Source organism: Pseudonaja textilis, chromosome 12 (assembly GCF_049901715.1).
Source record: "Pseudonaja textilis isolate UNSWEBS1 chromosome 12, rPseTex1.2, whole genome shotgun sequence".
Lineage (NCBI taxonomy): Eukaryota > Metazoa > Chordata > Lepidosauria > Squamata > Elapidae > Pseudonaja > Pseudonaja textilis.
In genome coordinates, this window is record NC_142001.1 from 4,367,212 (window position 1) to 4,381,445 (window position 14,234).

At 43.4% G+C, this 14,234-nt stretch overlaps 2 long non-coding RNA genes across 2 annotated transcripts in view; both read right to left on the minus strand.

Moving 5' to 3' along the window:
- Nucleotides 1-14,234, minus strand: part of LOC148124756 (uncharacterized) — an 801,081-nt gene that overhangs the window by 605,820 nt on the left and 181,027 nt on the right. The gene's annotated exons all lie outside the window — the stretch shown is intronic.
- LOC148124759 (uncharacterized) lies at nt 1,760-6,096 on the minus strand. Its single transcript, XR_015745031.1, has 3 exons — nt 5,833-6,096; nt 3,547-4,661; nt 1,760-1,956 (listed from the first exon to the last, which is right to left on the minus strand). It is a non-coding gene; the product is annotated as an uncharacterized LOC148124759 (long non-coding RNA).

The following is a 14,234-nucleotide window of genomic DNA, read 5'->3' on the forward strand; positions in this document are numbered from 1 at the left end:
AACTAAAACTTCGATCACCTCCCCACCCCCCGAGCATTGAGGCGATGCTACTCGGCCCTTGGAATGAATGTAACATATCAATTTCCGTTTAATGGTGTACACTGCAATTTTAACATATTTGTGAATGATTTGCCTTTTATTTTTCCTTTTTTTTTTTCTTTTAGAACAAGCTTTATATATATTCTGTAGAGTCAATTGAAGTATAATTCTTAAGGATCACTCTAAGACGCCTACAAAATCTTGTATATTTTTAAGTGTGCCAATTTGTAAAATATTTTGTAAGTGTATATTTTTCTTAGGAAAGTGCTGTGAAGTGTTGTATGTGTGCGTTTCCCCTTTTTGGCACTCCACCGAGGTGCTAATAAAAGGATGTATACTTCAAAGGTTTCTGGTTTTAAAAACCAAAATACAAAGAAAAAAAAATTAAACTTTTGTTGGGAATTTTGTAATAAAAAGAAATGTTGTGAAAGAGTGTAGTGATATTGTGTAAAGGAAACTGGAAAAAAAAAAATTTGTGAGCGCTTTGCTGTTTTATAGATCCTCCTGTAAATTATTCTTGTAATATTTTGGGTTTTGTTGTTCTTGTTGCAAAGGTTTTAAATATTTGTGACTGACTCTGTACGGTGAAAACGTCATATTGTTAACTTGCTGAGTTTTGTTATATTGTTTATGGAATAAATAAAAATAAAAAAAATCTCATTTTAAGATGAAGTATGCGAAGAAATTAAGGTCCCTTTTTTTTCAATATGAGTCTGGAGGCAGAATATGGAGGCCACAATTTCTAAACTTTGCAGGTGATTTTGTCTGAAGTTGAGTTTCAAGTGCTGTAAATCAGGGGTCTCCAACCTGGGCCACTTTAAGCCTGGGGGACTTCAACTCCCAGCTTTGCTGGCTGGGGAATTCTGGGAGTTGAAGTCCCCCAGGCTTAAAGTGGCCCAGGTTGGAGACCCCTGCTCTAAATCAGTATTCCTCAACTTTGGCTACTTGAAGATATGCAGACCAGAATCCCACAGCCAAGGTCGAGAAATACTGCTCTACGTCACAAACGTAAATGCTTTAGCTGGGCGAAGAAACAAAATGGTTAATGGCCTGCTCTTGTTTGGTCAGATAACTCAGTACTATGTCCTGGTAGAAAGAGTTTTGTTTTTTTTCCTGGCAACAATTCTTCCAGTAATTTCTCCATGCTGTTTCCTCTTTTGCGCTGCAATATTCAGCAGTCCGATCTGGAAATTGCTCTCAGGGGTGGGAATAGCTCTCCTCCAAACAGTTTCCGAAGCACCCACTTAAATGGCTGGATGATTTATTTTTGTGAGAAAAAAAATATCTTTACCCCTAACTGGTTTGGCTGTCTTGCAGTGCGGGTCTTCTCCAAACGTGGAAAGGTCTGTTGAGATCAATGCACTCCCAGGTATGTTGGAAAGGGAATGAGGCCAGGTGAGGCACACCTTGATTGCACACGTTGCCATAAAGTGATACGTTTAGCCTTGGCTTTCCATGCTGAATGAGACTAGTGATCAATAATTAGGAGGTAGCATGGATGGAGAAACCCAGCTGATTCAGTGAACCATGGTTAAACCACTTTTGCCTGTTAAAGAAATGAGTTTATTGGAATTCAGAGATTTCTACCTACCGCTTCTCCTTTGCAAACTTGAGGTACATCTTTACCATTGGAACTGAAGACCAGCATGTCAGCTGGCCAACTCCAAACCAATAAACCAACTCCAAACCAATAAACTCCCGAGACGAGCATTTTCTCAAAATTCCATTTTATTAGAGCTGTCATATTGGCCCATCTGGGAAAACCCGAATCTGAGAGTTCCGGGTTTTCCCTTCCCAAAAGAAATTCAACGATCCCTCCCCTGCACCCATCAGTCCATCACATGGCCCAATCAAATCGTCGTCCCAACAGGAGATGTTCCTCGTCCTCCAGGCGCAGGGAAACATGTCCTTGACTCTCTGAGAAAAGAATGTTGTTGTGTCTAGTCTTCTGCCTCACAATGAAATCCCCCTTCCCAAATTCCCAGGCACTGAATGTGGCAGCCTGGAAGCTTCCAGGTACAAAATGGCTTCCAAGGCTGACGCAGCACCCTACTGGGAAAACCAGGAGGAAAAAAAGTAAATCCTGCTCCCTGCCCCCATGTGATGGACACCTGCCCATTTTGCACCTTTGTCTTTCCAATCACCTTCTACAGCAGACTGTTTTCAAGACATTACAATGTCCAGCATGCCTGTCCCCATGGCAGGTGGCTGGAATGACCTATTTCACACCATTGCACTAGGACTTCTCAACTAAGGGCCTACACCCCCCAAAGCGGCAGATAAAGACAAAAGTGGCCTTTAATTTCAGAGCATGTATGTACATGCCATTCAGACCAGAGATAGACAGAATAATTGGCTGACTCTCCGGTCCTGTATTGAATAGCTTCCCATTTGGTCAGAATTGGGCTATTTTTCAAGAAAAGAATCCACAATTGTGTGGCAAGGAAAAAAAAGGGGGGAAGGCCTTCAAAGGTGAAGCTGCCCCCAGTCTCTTTCTCACATTTTTTAAACTTTCCCAGGGCTGAGTGGTCGTCTTATCTATCCTCCATCCTCCTTGCCACAGCCAGAATGTTCATCTGGTTGCTGACTGAGGCCAGGAAAAGGAGCTGCCAACAGGTATATTGAGGGTGTCCTTTGGGAGTGGAAAACATAGAAAGTGTATTCTTAGGATCTTATTAGGGGGCATAATCACAACAGAAGGCAACGTACTACAACCGTTGCCCACGTTTATTGGATAAAAACTTTAATGAGAGCTCTCTTGGTGCTCTCTTGAGCTTGGTTGTCCTAAAGGTGAATTTTCAAAAGGTGACTTGACTTCCTTTGTTTTTCCTCGAAGATATTTCATTTCTCATCCAAGAAGCTTTTCCAGTTCTGAAGGAAGTCAGAAGAAGCTTCTTGGATGAGAACTGAAACTTGTTCGAGGCAAAACAAGGGAAGTCCAGTTGCCTTTTGAAACAACCAGGTTGCCTCTTTGGAACAACCAGGCCCGGGGTGAGAGGGGCATCTCCACAGACACACTGAGCTTGGTTGTTTTCCTGCAGACGTTTCATTACCCGGCTAAGTAACATCATCAGTGCTAGTCTTGAATACAACTGACTTTCTAAAAACATTTCTCAGTTCCAAATAACAAGAGTCCACGTTGTTCTTCAAGACAATTTTCCCAACCAAGGTAATTAGAGAGATTGTCTAAATGAACAATCAGATAGTTAGGCTTCCCGATTCCGGGAGGATTTCTTAGAGTGGAAAAGATGGTGAAAGAAGTAGAGGACAAAAAACATCAAATAATAATTACCTATCGAACGGAGAAATGCTTATTATACATTGTTCCCCTAAATATCTTTCTCACGCTTTTCACATTTTACACAGTCTAATTTAGTCTAGTTTAATCTAATGAAAAGAAGGAGTAGAGGTGACATGATATTTGAGGGACTGCCAGAAAGAAAAGGGGATCAACCTATTTTCCAAAGCACCAGAAGGCCAGACAAGAAGCAACCGATGGAAACTAACCAAGGAGAGAAGCAACCTGGAACTAAGGAGAATTTTTCTGATTAACCAGTGGAACAACGGAACAACGCCCAGAAGTTGTGGGTGCTCCAACGTTTTTAAGAAGAGACTGGACACAAATGAAACAAACAAAATGTTAAAAAGCTATATTTATGCAGTTACTTACCAAGCACATCTAAATTAAATTAAAGTAACAAAAATACCTTGACAATCCCCAGGGCATGTCACAACTTTTGAGTAGCCCTAATGTTTGGAAATTGAAAGTTGAAAAATTTGACATGCCCTACGTGGGCTTGTCCAAAACAGTCATTGGTACAGGATCTCTAGACTAGAAGACCTCCAAGACACCTTCCAACTCTGATGATGGTGAAGATGATCTCCCATTTTATTCCCTTCTGACCATCTGGATGCCCGGGACATTCTTGATCATCCAAGTTCACGTCCTCATTTTCAGCCCTTCTACCCATCAGTTGTCCCTTGATCTTCTCCTGGTCTTTGGCACGTCGTTGTCTGAGCTCTTCCCGCCCCAAATGCTGTTGCATTTCTCTGCACCTGCTTGCTTAGGGGGGGACCGAGCGCGCTTCATTCGGCCGACCCTTCATCACAGACTTCATTAAGCTCATTATCCATCAGGATGAGTAGAAAAGGTCACTTTCTGGGCAGGTCTGCAGAGAGGGGGAACGCTCCTTGCAAAGCTGGGTTTCAGCTGGCCTTGGCTGTCGTGGGTCCAAACTCCCCCTCCCAAGAAAAGGCCCACCTGCATTTTCTGTCTCTACAGGTGTGGAGGTGGGAAAAGGCTGCTGTGATGCAGCTAAACAGGAAGCAGGACTTCAATCAGGAAGCCCCAGCTGCCAACTTGGCACACAATCCTCACGGCCGTCTCTAGTGGCCACATCTGAATTCTGTGTGTGTGTGGTTTTTTTCCCCCGTTTTAATTTCTAGGCAGATGTGGGCACGGCGCCAACAAAGCCCTGGCTGCAGAGACTCCTGTCTTTATCTCCTAAGAAGGCCTATTATGTATATACTGCTAAAACTCTTTTTTCTGCTTCTCTCTTTGTGCTCTCAACTTAGCCAAGAGTGAATGCTACTGCAACACTTTGGAATCAAGGTCCTAAAACCTGCAATTTTAAAAAAGGCATTAAAAAGAAATCTGGGCCCCCGTGGCTCCTGTGCAGTTGAAACTTCTATTGTATTCATATCAGTTTTATTCACAATGCTATGGCCTCTGCAGTATCTCCGTAGTCACGTGATTGTGGTTTCCTATGCCCTCTGCCAACTTCCCATAAGCAAGGTCAATTGGAAAGCCTGCAGGAAGTCAGAAAAGGTTAGCGCTTCCGTTGGCTTTCCCCCCGCCCCCCTCAGTCTTTCTGTTTAGGTAAGTAAATATTGATTTGTTAATGAAGTTTATTCGAAATTTGTTTGCCACTGCAATAAGAGGTACTCCTAACCTTACAATTATTCGTTTAGTAACTGTCTGAATTTACGAAGGCATTAAAAGTGACTTATGATCGTTTTCACAGTTAGACCTTTGCAGCATCCTCATGGATCACGTGCTCAAAATTCAGATGATTAGCAATTGGTTCATATTTATGACAGTTGCAGTGTCCTGGGGTCATGTGAGGAGAGCTGTGGTAGTTCAATGGTTCAAATGCGGTACTACGGGCTACGTCTGCTGATTGACAGCTGCCAGCAGTTTGGCAATTCGATTCTCACCAGCTCCAGGTTGACTCATCCTTCCATCCTTCCGAGGTCGGTCAAATGAGGACCCAGATTATTGGGGCAAGAGGCTGACTCTGTAAACTGCTTAGAGAGGGCCGTAAAGCACTGTAAAACAGACTAAAGGCTATTGCTATTTTGTGAACTTCTGACAAGCAAAGTCAACTAAGAGGCCACTTAACAACCATGTTAGCTGCCATGATTCACTTAATATCTATGTCAAGAAAAGTCATACGCCTCTGATATCTTCATATGTTTCAGCTTCCAGTCCCCTGATTATCTTTGCGCTTTTCTCTGCACTTTCCAAAGTCTCAACATCTTTTTTATAATGGGATGACCAAAACTGGGAGCGATATTCCAAGTGTGGCCTTACGAAGGATCACACCTGGACCAGAGGTGGTCTTCAGCAGGTTCTGACCAGTTCTGGAGAGCCGGCAGCGGAAATTTTGAGTAGTTCGGAGAACCGGCCAATCCTGCCTCTGACTTGAGATTTTGCAGTCTCCTTCCCCTGCCACGCCCAGCAAGCCACGCCCACAGAACCGGTAATAAAAATATTTGAATCCCACCACTGACCTGGACCCCAATGGGGGAGCTTCTTGTATTCCAGCCTTCATCCCAGTGCCAATTGTGCCGTTCATTCACATCATTCTAAGGAATGGTGAAGGAAACACCTCTCTGTTGGGTGCTCTGGGGAGGAACTTAAAGAGCAAGAAAAGGGGATTATTCCGGACTTTGCACACACAAAATGCAATTGCCATTAAGCAATGGGGATAGCACAGAAGAGCTGATATACATGTCCACAGCACCCTCTGCTGGACGGCAATGGTACCAGTCATCTTGTCACCAGAGGCAGGCCTGGATTCCCACATTGGGCTAAAACAACGTATCAGGCTTGCTTTGAGCTTGCGGTGTGAATCCAGCCGCTGAAGTTTGTGATCTGTGGTTTACAGCTTGGAGGCTTGTAAAAACCCACTCACTGTCTTATGGAATGAATTATCTTTATAGTCCAATATGACACACAAACCTATTCACTGAAAAGAATCCCAAATGGTTGCTCTTCCTCGACAAGAAAAAGATAAGTTAATATTAATAAATAAAACGGATTGTTGAAGGAATAAGGCTATCATCCACTAAAGGTCCTAGCTGAGGTTAACAACCAAGACAAGAAACAACGGATGGAAACTAATCAAGGAGAGAAGCAACCTGGAGTTAAAGGCGAACTTCCTAACAATGAGAACAATTAACCAGGGGATGGCTTGCCACCAGAAATTGTAGGTGCTCCACCACTGGAGGTTTGTAGGAAGACACCGGACAGCCACTTGTCTGAAAAGGTCTAGGGCAGAGGTCTCCAAACTTGGCAACTTTAAGACTTGTGGACTTCAACTCCCAGAATTCCTCAGCCAGCTTTGCTCTGGGAATTGAAGTCCACAAGTCTTAAAGTTGGGGACCCCGGTATAGGGTCTCCTACTTAAGCAGGGGGCTGAACTAGAAGGCCTGTAAGGTCCCTTCCAGCTCTATTCTGATTGTTTGATGGATTTTGGGGTCCAGGACTAAAACTATCTGTAATGCTAGCAGGAGCCCTTTAGTTGCTGCTTTGAATTCTAGTCTGTGACTGTAATAAAGTTCTATCCCAACCATCACTGATTAAATATACTTTTGTTGAGGTGCCCGAAAATGAGATTAACGCTAGATGCCAGCAAAACAACCTGGAGTAATTCTAAGCTAGGTTCACTTCCAGTTCCAAAATTGCCTAGCCCAGGGGTGGGGCTGGTCTGGAAATAGCAACAGCCAGGCGCGTGGTGCCTCTGCTAGCGAAAACGCCCCCTCCTTCCTCCACCCCCACCCCCGTGCCCTGTTTTCAGCCTGGAAGGCTGTCCCATCTGCTGGTCGGTCCTGTCTCCCCCATCTGGCTGGCCCGTGGAGGGCAGCTGCAACGGCAGTCCGGCTCTCAAAGAAATCCAGTTTGACACCCCTGCCCTAGCCAGTCAAATGCAGGTTTTCTCCAGTCTTTGGTGTACAAGATACTCATTAAAGCGATTCTCAGAGCACCAGGAGAAGAGCCAGGGAAGAATCCATAGGGATGCTGTCGAGAGGATTATTTTCTTAACCTTGCCTAACCAGAGACGCCTCTTTTCTGAAGCCTTTGCTCAACAAAAGATGATCGCATTTACCGATCTACCTTCCAGGTGGAAAGATACCCTCACAGCATCTTTATAATAAATAAACTAACAGAATAACAGAGTTGAAAAGGACCATCTAATCCAACCCACGCCCACCCACCCAAGCAGGAGACCCTACACCATTTCTGACAAATGGCAGTCCAGCCTCTTCTTAGAAGCCTCCAGTGATAAAGCTCCCACAACTTCCGAGGGCAACTTCTGTTCCATGGGTTGATTGTTCTCACTGTCAGAAAATTCCTCCTTATTTCCAGGTTGAATCTCTCCTTGATCAGTTTTCATCCATTGTTCCTTGTCTGGCCTTCAAAGGTGCTTTGGAGAATAGCTTGACCTCTTCCTCCTCTCTGTGGCAGCCCCTCAAATATTGGAAAACTGCTCTCATGTCTCCCCTGATCCTTCTCTTCATTAGACTAGCCAAGCCCAGTTCCTGCAACCGTTCATCGTATGTTTTAGTCTCCAGTCCCCTCATCATCCTGGTTGCTTTTCCCTGCACTTTTTCTACAGTCTCAACACCATTTTTATAGTGTGGTGGCCAAAACAGGATGTAGTACTCTAGGTGTGGTGTTACTAGGGTTTTATAGAGTGGTGTTACTACCTCCATTGATCTTAATTGTATCAGATTGTAACAGAGGTTAATGCAATTTACGATTGCATCCATCCCTGATGTGGAGTCATGTTTCATCATTGCTGGCAAAATCTAAACATGTAGTCCTTGACTTAGAATCACACCAGCATTTCTCTTACTGAGCAAGGCAGCTGCTAAGTGAGTCCTACAGGATTTTAAACCTCTTTTTTTTGGGGGGAAGGGGAACACTGTGGTTAGGCCAACGATGGCAGTTCAGTGACTCATGAGGTCATTAAGTGAATCCAGCTTCCCCTACTGACTTTGTTTGTTGGAAATGGAAAGGTCACAATGGTGATCATGGATCCCGCCAAGGACTTGGATTTTGACTGTGGGAATGCTAAAATGGTTGTTAAGTGTGACAGCCAGCTGCAAGTCATTTTTTTTCGGTGCTATTGTAAACCAGGGCTCCCCAAACTTGGCCACTTTGAGACTTGTGGACTTCAACTCCCAGAATTCTGGGAGTTGAAGTCCACAAGTCTCAAAGTGGCCCAGTTTGGAGACCTCTGTTGTAAACGAAACAAACTGTGGTAAGCTGAGCAATCCCTGTAAAATGGGAAGGGGTCCCAGAGCATCAGAGCCACCTTAACCCCCCTGCATGAAGTTAAAGAATGGGTCATCGATGGAGGGAGAGAAGCCACCTAGAACTCAGGAGATGTTTCCTAACAGGGAGAACAATTAACCAGCGCAAGGACTCGTTGGCCAAAACGCCAAGAACCCCCGAACTATAGAACCAAAAAAGCTTTATAGGTCTTCACAAAAGCAAAAGGATAAGGCAAGACGTATAAGAAACGTCATCTAATAAACATTTTAGTGATGATCTAACCATTATTCTATTGGTCTCTCGCTGTCCCTGTTCCTAAACCTTGGCTAAGGAATGCTTCAGGTGTTATCTAGTACACAGCCTTTTTTGCTCCAGTCCATCCCTATTCCTACCTTCTAAGCTGAGCTCTGCAAGAGGTCTGACATTTTTATCAGCTTTCTAACCACCCAGAATTGTTACAAGCTTTACACGTGCATATCCCCTGTGAATAAGCCTTCTTTGTTCTTGCCAGAGACTCCACTATTACCGGCTTCCTGGTATTCTTTCAAGCGTATGCCGTAATCTGGCTTTCTTTTAACAGACAGCCCATCAGCTGGCTTTCAGAAGTTGCGGGTGCTCCCACACTGGAGGCTTTCAAGACGAGACTGGACCACCACTTGCCTGGGATGGTATATGCCCTCCTGCCTGAGCAGGGGGTTGGTCTAGAAGACCTCCAAGGTCCCTTCCAGCTCTCTTATTCCATTATCTTTGAAAATACAAGGGGACTGAAGAGAGCAGGGCAGCCTAAGGAAGCTGTCACTCCAACGAGGCAGCTGTCTGAGCAATTTCACACGTGGGTGTATCTGTTTAAGCAGATTTGCTTCACTCCTTGCTGAGATGGAGCCGTGCTGGATTTGCTGCAATCTTTCTCCACGTTTTCTAAAAATCGCATTTTGGTCTTGGCGTGGCATTCTCATCAGCTCCTGTGTCATTGTGGAGCAGAGAAGGCCTCCCAAGGCTGGGTTCCAGGGCAGGATAGTGGTTCCGTTTGGATTCGGGAGGCTAAAGATCTGAGCAAGAACCTTTGTTTGCAGCCCGTGAGAGGAAGCAGGTGAAATCATGCTAGAAATGGCTGCTGGGATACCAGAGTACCCCTGGGGCTAGCCGAGATTCATCTACAACGCAATGAAATGAGTCCCATACAAGCCCCAAGTATGATAGGGAAAGAACTGATTAGGAAGATAAATATTAAATAGTGTATGGTTAAGATGTTGGACTAAGAATGGCAGACCCAACCTACAACACTTTTTGGTCATCCCTAACTCAGCCTCACCTACCTCACCAGGTACCCATGATGGAGAGAAAAAAATTAAAGAGAATAGTTATATGCTACTTTGAGTTTTGGAGAGGATCCAAAACAGTAACAAGTACCAGAAGATAAAAAGATACTGAACAGTATTGTAAAAGAAATATATTATCCTAACTACTCTAAAACCAATCACACAATAGTCAGACTTGGAACAACTAAGAGAAGGTTTTAACCAATATCTGGTCTATTTCAGCCTTCATGCTAGGGAGAATTTGTTGAGCTGTGATGTGTGTGTGTGTGTAGATAAAGATGAAATAATTCCCAGTGAGATCCAGTGATACCTTGATACTCGACTGCTTTGAAACTCATCAAATTTGGTACTCAAATGCATTTTGACGTGAGAATTTCGTCCAGATGCTTGACATTTGTTTGGTACTCAATGCACAAACTAGAACTTTTCAGTGTCGGCTGCTTTGTGACTCACTACATTATTCCTTGTGGGAAAAATCTGTTTTTGGTACTCATTGTTATGGTAGTCAACGCACCTCCCGGAATCAATTAATGATGAATATTGAGGTACCACTGTACATCAGCTTTATTTGTCCTATATAATAACCACATTTTCCTGATCAACAGACCGAGTTGGCTGAGCCCTTCTATCATCCATGAAAGCTCAAGAACCAAGTGAGCAACTCGTGGTTGCAGGCTTGCGGGGGGCGGGGGGGGGGCTCCTGCAACTTTCTTGCCCCCAAGTTCTAACCTACTGCTAAACCCAAAAGTGGGGTGGGTGGGAATCACAATTGCTGTGTTTACAAATTGTGCAATCCTCAATCAAATAAAGTCACTTTAGGGTTTAACTGCCCAGGGCTAAGGCCCTAGGGATGTTTTCCCACAGCACCCTGAACTGGGAACTAGCCTATCCCTCTTCAGCCTGGCTGGAACATTGCACAACCCACAGCATGGGGGGGGGGGTAGGTGCTGCCCCAAACTTACTTGGCTCTAACCATTTTCAAAACCTCATCCCATTCCTTGTGGCTCCATTCACAAATGCTTAACCACCTGACAAATTAGCTCAAGAGGATTCAGGAGCCATTTTGGGAGGGTGTGTGGTACCAATATTTAAACATTTTATTTACATTTATTCTTATCTCACCTTTATTATATTTATAATGAATGAAAGGCTTCGAACATACCTGCTGCAGGTAGGGCTTGAATTACCACAACTGAGCCCAAAATTTATGTTGCTAAGCAACATATTTAAGTGAGTTTTGACCCACTTTGCGACCTATCTTGACACAGTTAAGTGAATCACTGCAGTTAAGTTAGTAACACCGTTGTTAAGTGAATCTGGTTTCTCCATTGACTTTGCTAGTCACAAGGTCACAAAATCACCTGATCCTGTAATTGTCTGGGACTGCAACTGTCACAAATGAATTAGCTGCCAAGCAGCCCAACTTTGATCACGTGACCATGGGGCTGCAGCCACAACGGCCGTGTGAAACAAGTGGTAACTCACTTTTCTCAGGGCTGTCGTAACTTCAAACGGTCACTAGAATTGTTGTAAGTCAAGGACTACCTGTACTAATTCCTCCCCCTATTTTATCCACAACGACCCAGTTGAGGTGGAGTGGGCTGTGAGAGAACGGCTGGCCAAGCTAACCCAGCAAGCTTTCATGACTAACCAGTCTCTTGGTTTCTAGCCTGATGTCTCACCTGGCTCTCGGATCAGAACTGTCTGATCAAGTCTGCCCTGGCAGCACGGAATTACTTTCAAAAGTCACCCCAGAACTGCAAACTTTGAAAATCCGGTGAATGAAACGGGAAACTGAGTTTAAAAAGTACTTAGAAAAATTACCTTTGTTCCTAACTCAAACAACCAATGAAACTCATTTTAATTTATGGGAGGATAACATCCTATCATTTCATCTATTTTAGGAAGTTACAACACTGCCAAATCTCTAAAGCATAAATCTCTATGCTGGCTGGAGAATTCTGGGAGCTGAAGTCCACAAGTCTTAAAGTTGCCAAGTTTGGAGACCTCTGCTCTAAAATAACAAGGATATAGACACTCATTGAATTGTGAATTTATCAAATGGACCAGCTGCCAAAACCCTCTATAACCCAGGAACCAAAGCTTAACATTTTAAATTGCCAAATCTTTCCATGACCTAGTTTAACAAGTATGTGACTTATAGCCCTGAGTCTCCAGGTCACAGTTTTGAAATCTGAGAATTTGGGTTGCATTTGTTAATTGACTATTTAGTTTGACAAATCAATTGATGATATTTTTTTAGATTTGAGTATTTAAACAAGACCTCCAAAATCAATCAACATTTCTTTAAAATGGTGATTATTTTTAATATAGTAATTACAAAAACTGCAGATGGCAGGGTTTTTTTTAAAAGAGGCATTCACTCTCACACAGGAAATTACATTTGTGTATATATAATAAGATGCACTATCGAAACCCAAAATACGCTTCCCTCTCAAAATTGTTTTATTGATATGCAAATTGTAGGAATTCAACTTGATTTAGCTAATAAATTGCAATTTATTTCACTGAATGAGAGCCTTCCTCCACTCTGAACTAGGCATGTTGCCCATCTTTAGATGTGAGAGGAGTGTTTTTATTTTGTTTCCTGATATAAGAGCCCAGGAAAGCAAATCACCCATCATGAAAGACATACACCCCATTTTTACAAATTCTTTAGATGCCTGGTTTCCTACGTTGTATCTGAATATATCTCTTACAGATCAATGCTATGATAGCACTGTGGTTGAAGAATCCTTAAGATCAGGGGTCTCCAACCTTGGCCACTTTAAAACTTGTGGACTTCGATTCCCAGAATTCCTCAGCCAGTTTTGCCAAAGTTGTGGCCAAGATTGCAGACCCCTGGTCTGCTGGCTGAGGAATTCTGGGAGTTGAAGTCCACAAATCTTCAACTTCTGAGTTGAAGTCCACAAATCTTAAAGTTGCTAAAGTTGGACAGCCCTGCTTTAGAGCAGTGTTTCTCAACTTTGATAACTTTTAAGCTGTGTGGACTTAATATCCGTAATTGCCCAACCACATACAGGTAGTCCTTGACTTATTATAGTTGGGACCAGAGTTTCCACTGTAAGTTTGTAAATTGAGTTATAAGCTGAGTCAAACCCAATTTCACAACCATTTTTAGAATGGTTATTAAGGAAATCACAATTGTTAAGCAAATCCAGTCATTAAATGAATATTTGGCTAGAAATTGAATCCATTCTTCCAAATGAGTGGGGTTTTTTTGTCAAAACCAACAAAAAAAGGTCACAAATTGCCAATAATGTAACTATAGAATACTGCAGTTGGTTGTAAATGTGAGTCAGTTGCCAAGTGCCCAATGGTAACTACGTTTATATGAGGATAGTGGAATGGTCCTAAGTGTGAAGACTTTTTTTCAACACCATAACCATAGTGTACCCAGTGGCATTCTGCACAACACAATGGTAGTGGTGCCATCTTCCACACAGGATGGTATCAAAGGTAACATGTCAGATTAACAAGAGTTGGAAGGGACCTTGTATGTCATCTAGTCCAACCCACCCCCAGCAGCAGACCCTACACCATTTCTGAAAAATGGCAGTCCAATCTCTTCTTGGAAGCCTCCAGTACAGAGGTGGGATGCTGGTATAGCAACCAGTTAAGTGAATAGCAATGCAAAAATTCTTTCCTACTAGGTTACTTTGGGGAGTAACACAGCCGAGGAGCAGCAATCTGCTCTTCTGTGCTGATCAGCTGGTTGTCCGAGCGAACTGTTCACTCCCAGTTGATCTTCGGAGCTAGGGGTTCGTCCGAACCAGCAGAATCCCACTCCTGCTCCCACAACATGTCAGGTGCATCCTCCCCCAGGCCTGGTAAGATGTTGAGTTGTGGCAGTCCCACCGTTTTCTCGCCCTCCTTGTCTTGGCAGAACAAATATTATTATTGTTCTGGCCACATTTTCACATTCAGCCATTATTCTAACAGGCTGAAGCAAATTTAAAAGGGGATGCAGGTGCTGCTTCCTTGCAATTGCCTTCAGGCTGAGAAAGGGCAAAATGAATGGTACAGGCTCCATTCTGGTCCCTCAAGTTAAACTCAGCACTGGCAACTTGACAGACACCTCCAAGTAGTTTTTGCAATAAGAGGGAATCATTGTGCTATTTTCTTATGAGTTTTTTTTTAAAAAAAATCACAATTGAGTCTACAGCCCTGAATTTCGAGTGATTCCCCATCACAGTGGATCTTGCTTAGATGAGAGGATGGCTAGGGCAGATCCATTTCACTAGCTCACTTGGGAAGGTATTTTTGTTTCACTCCAAATTTATATTCCTTTT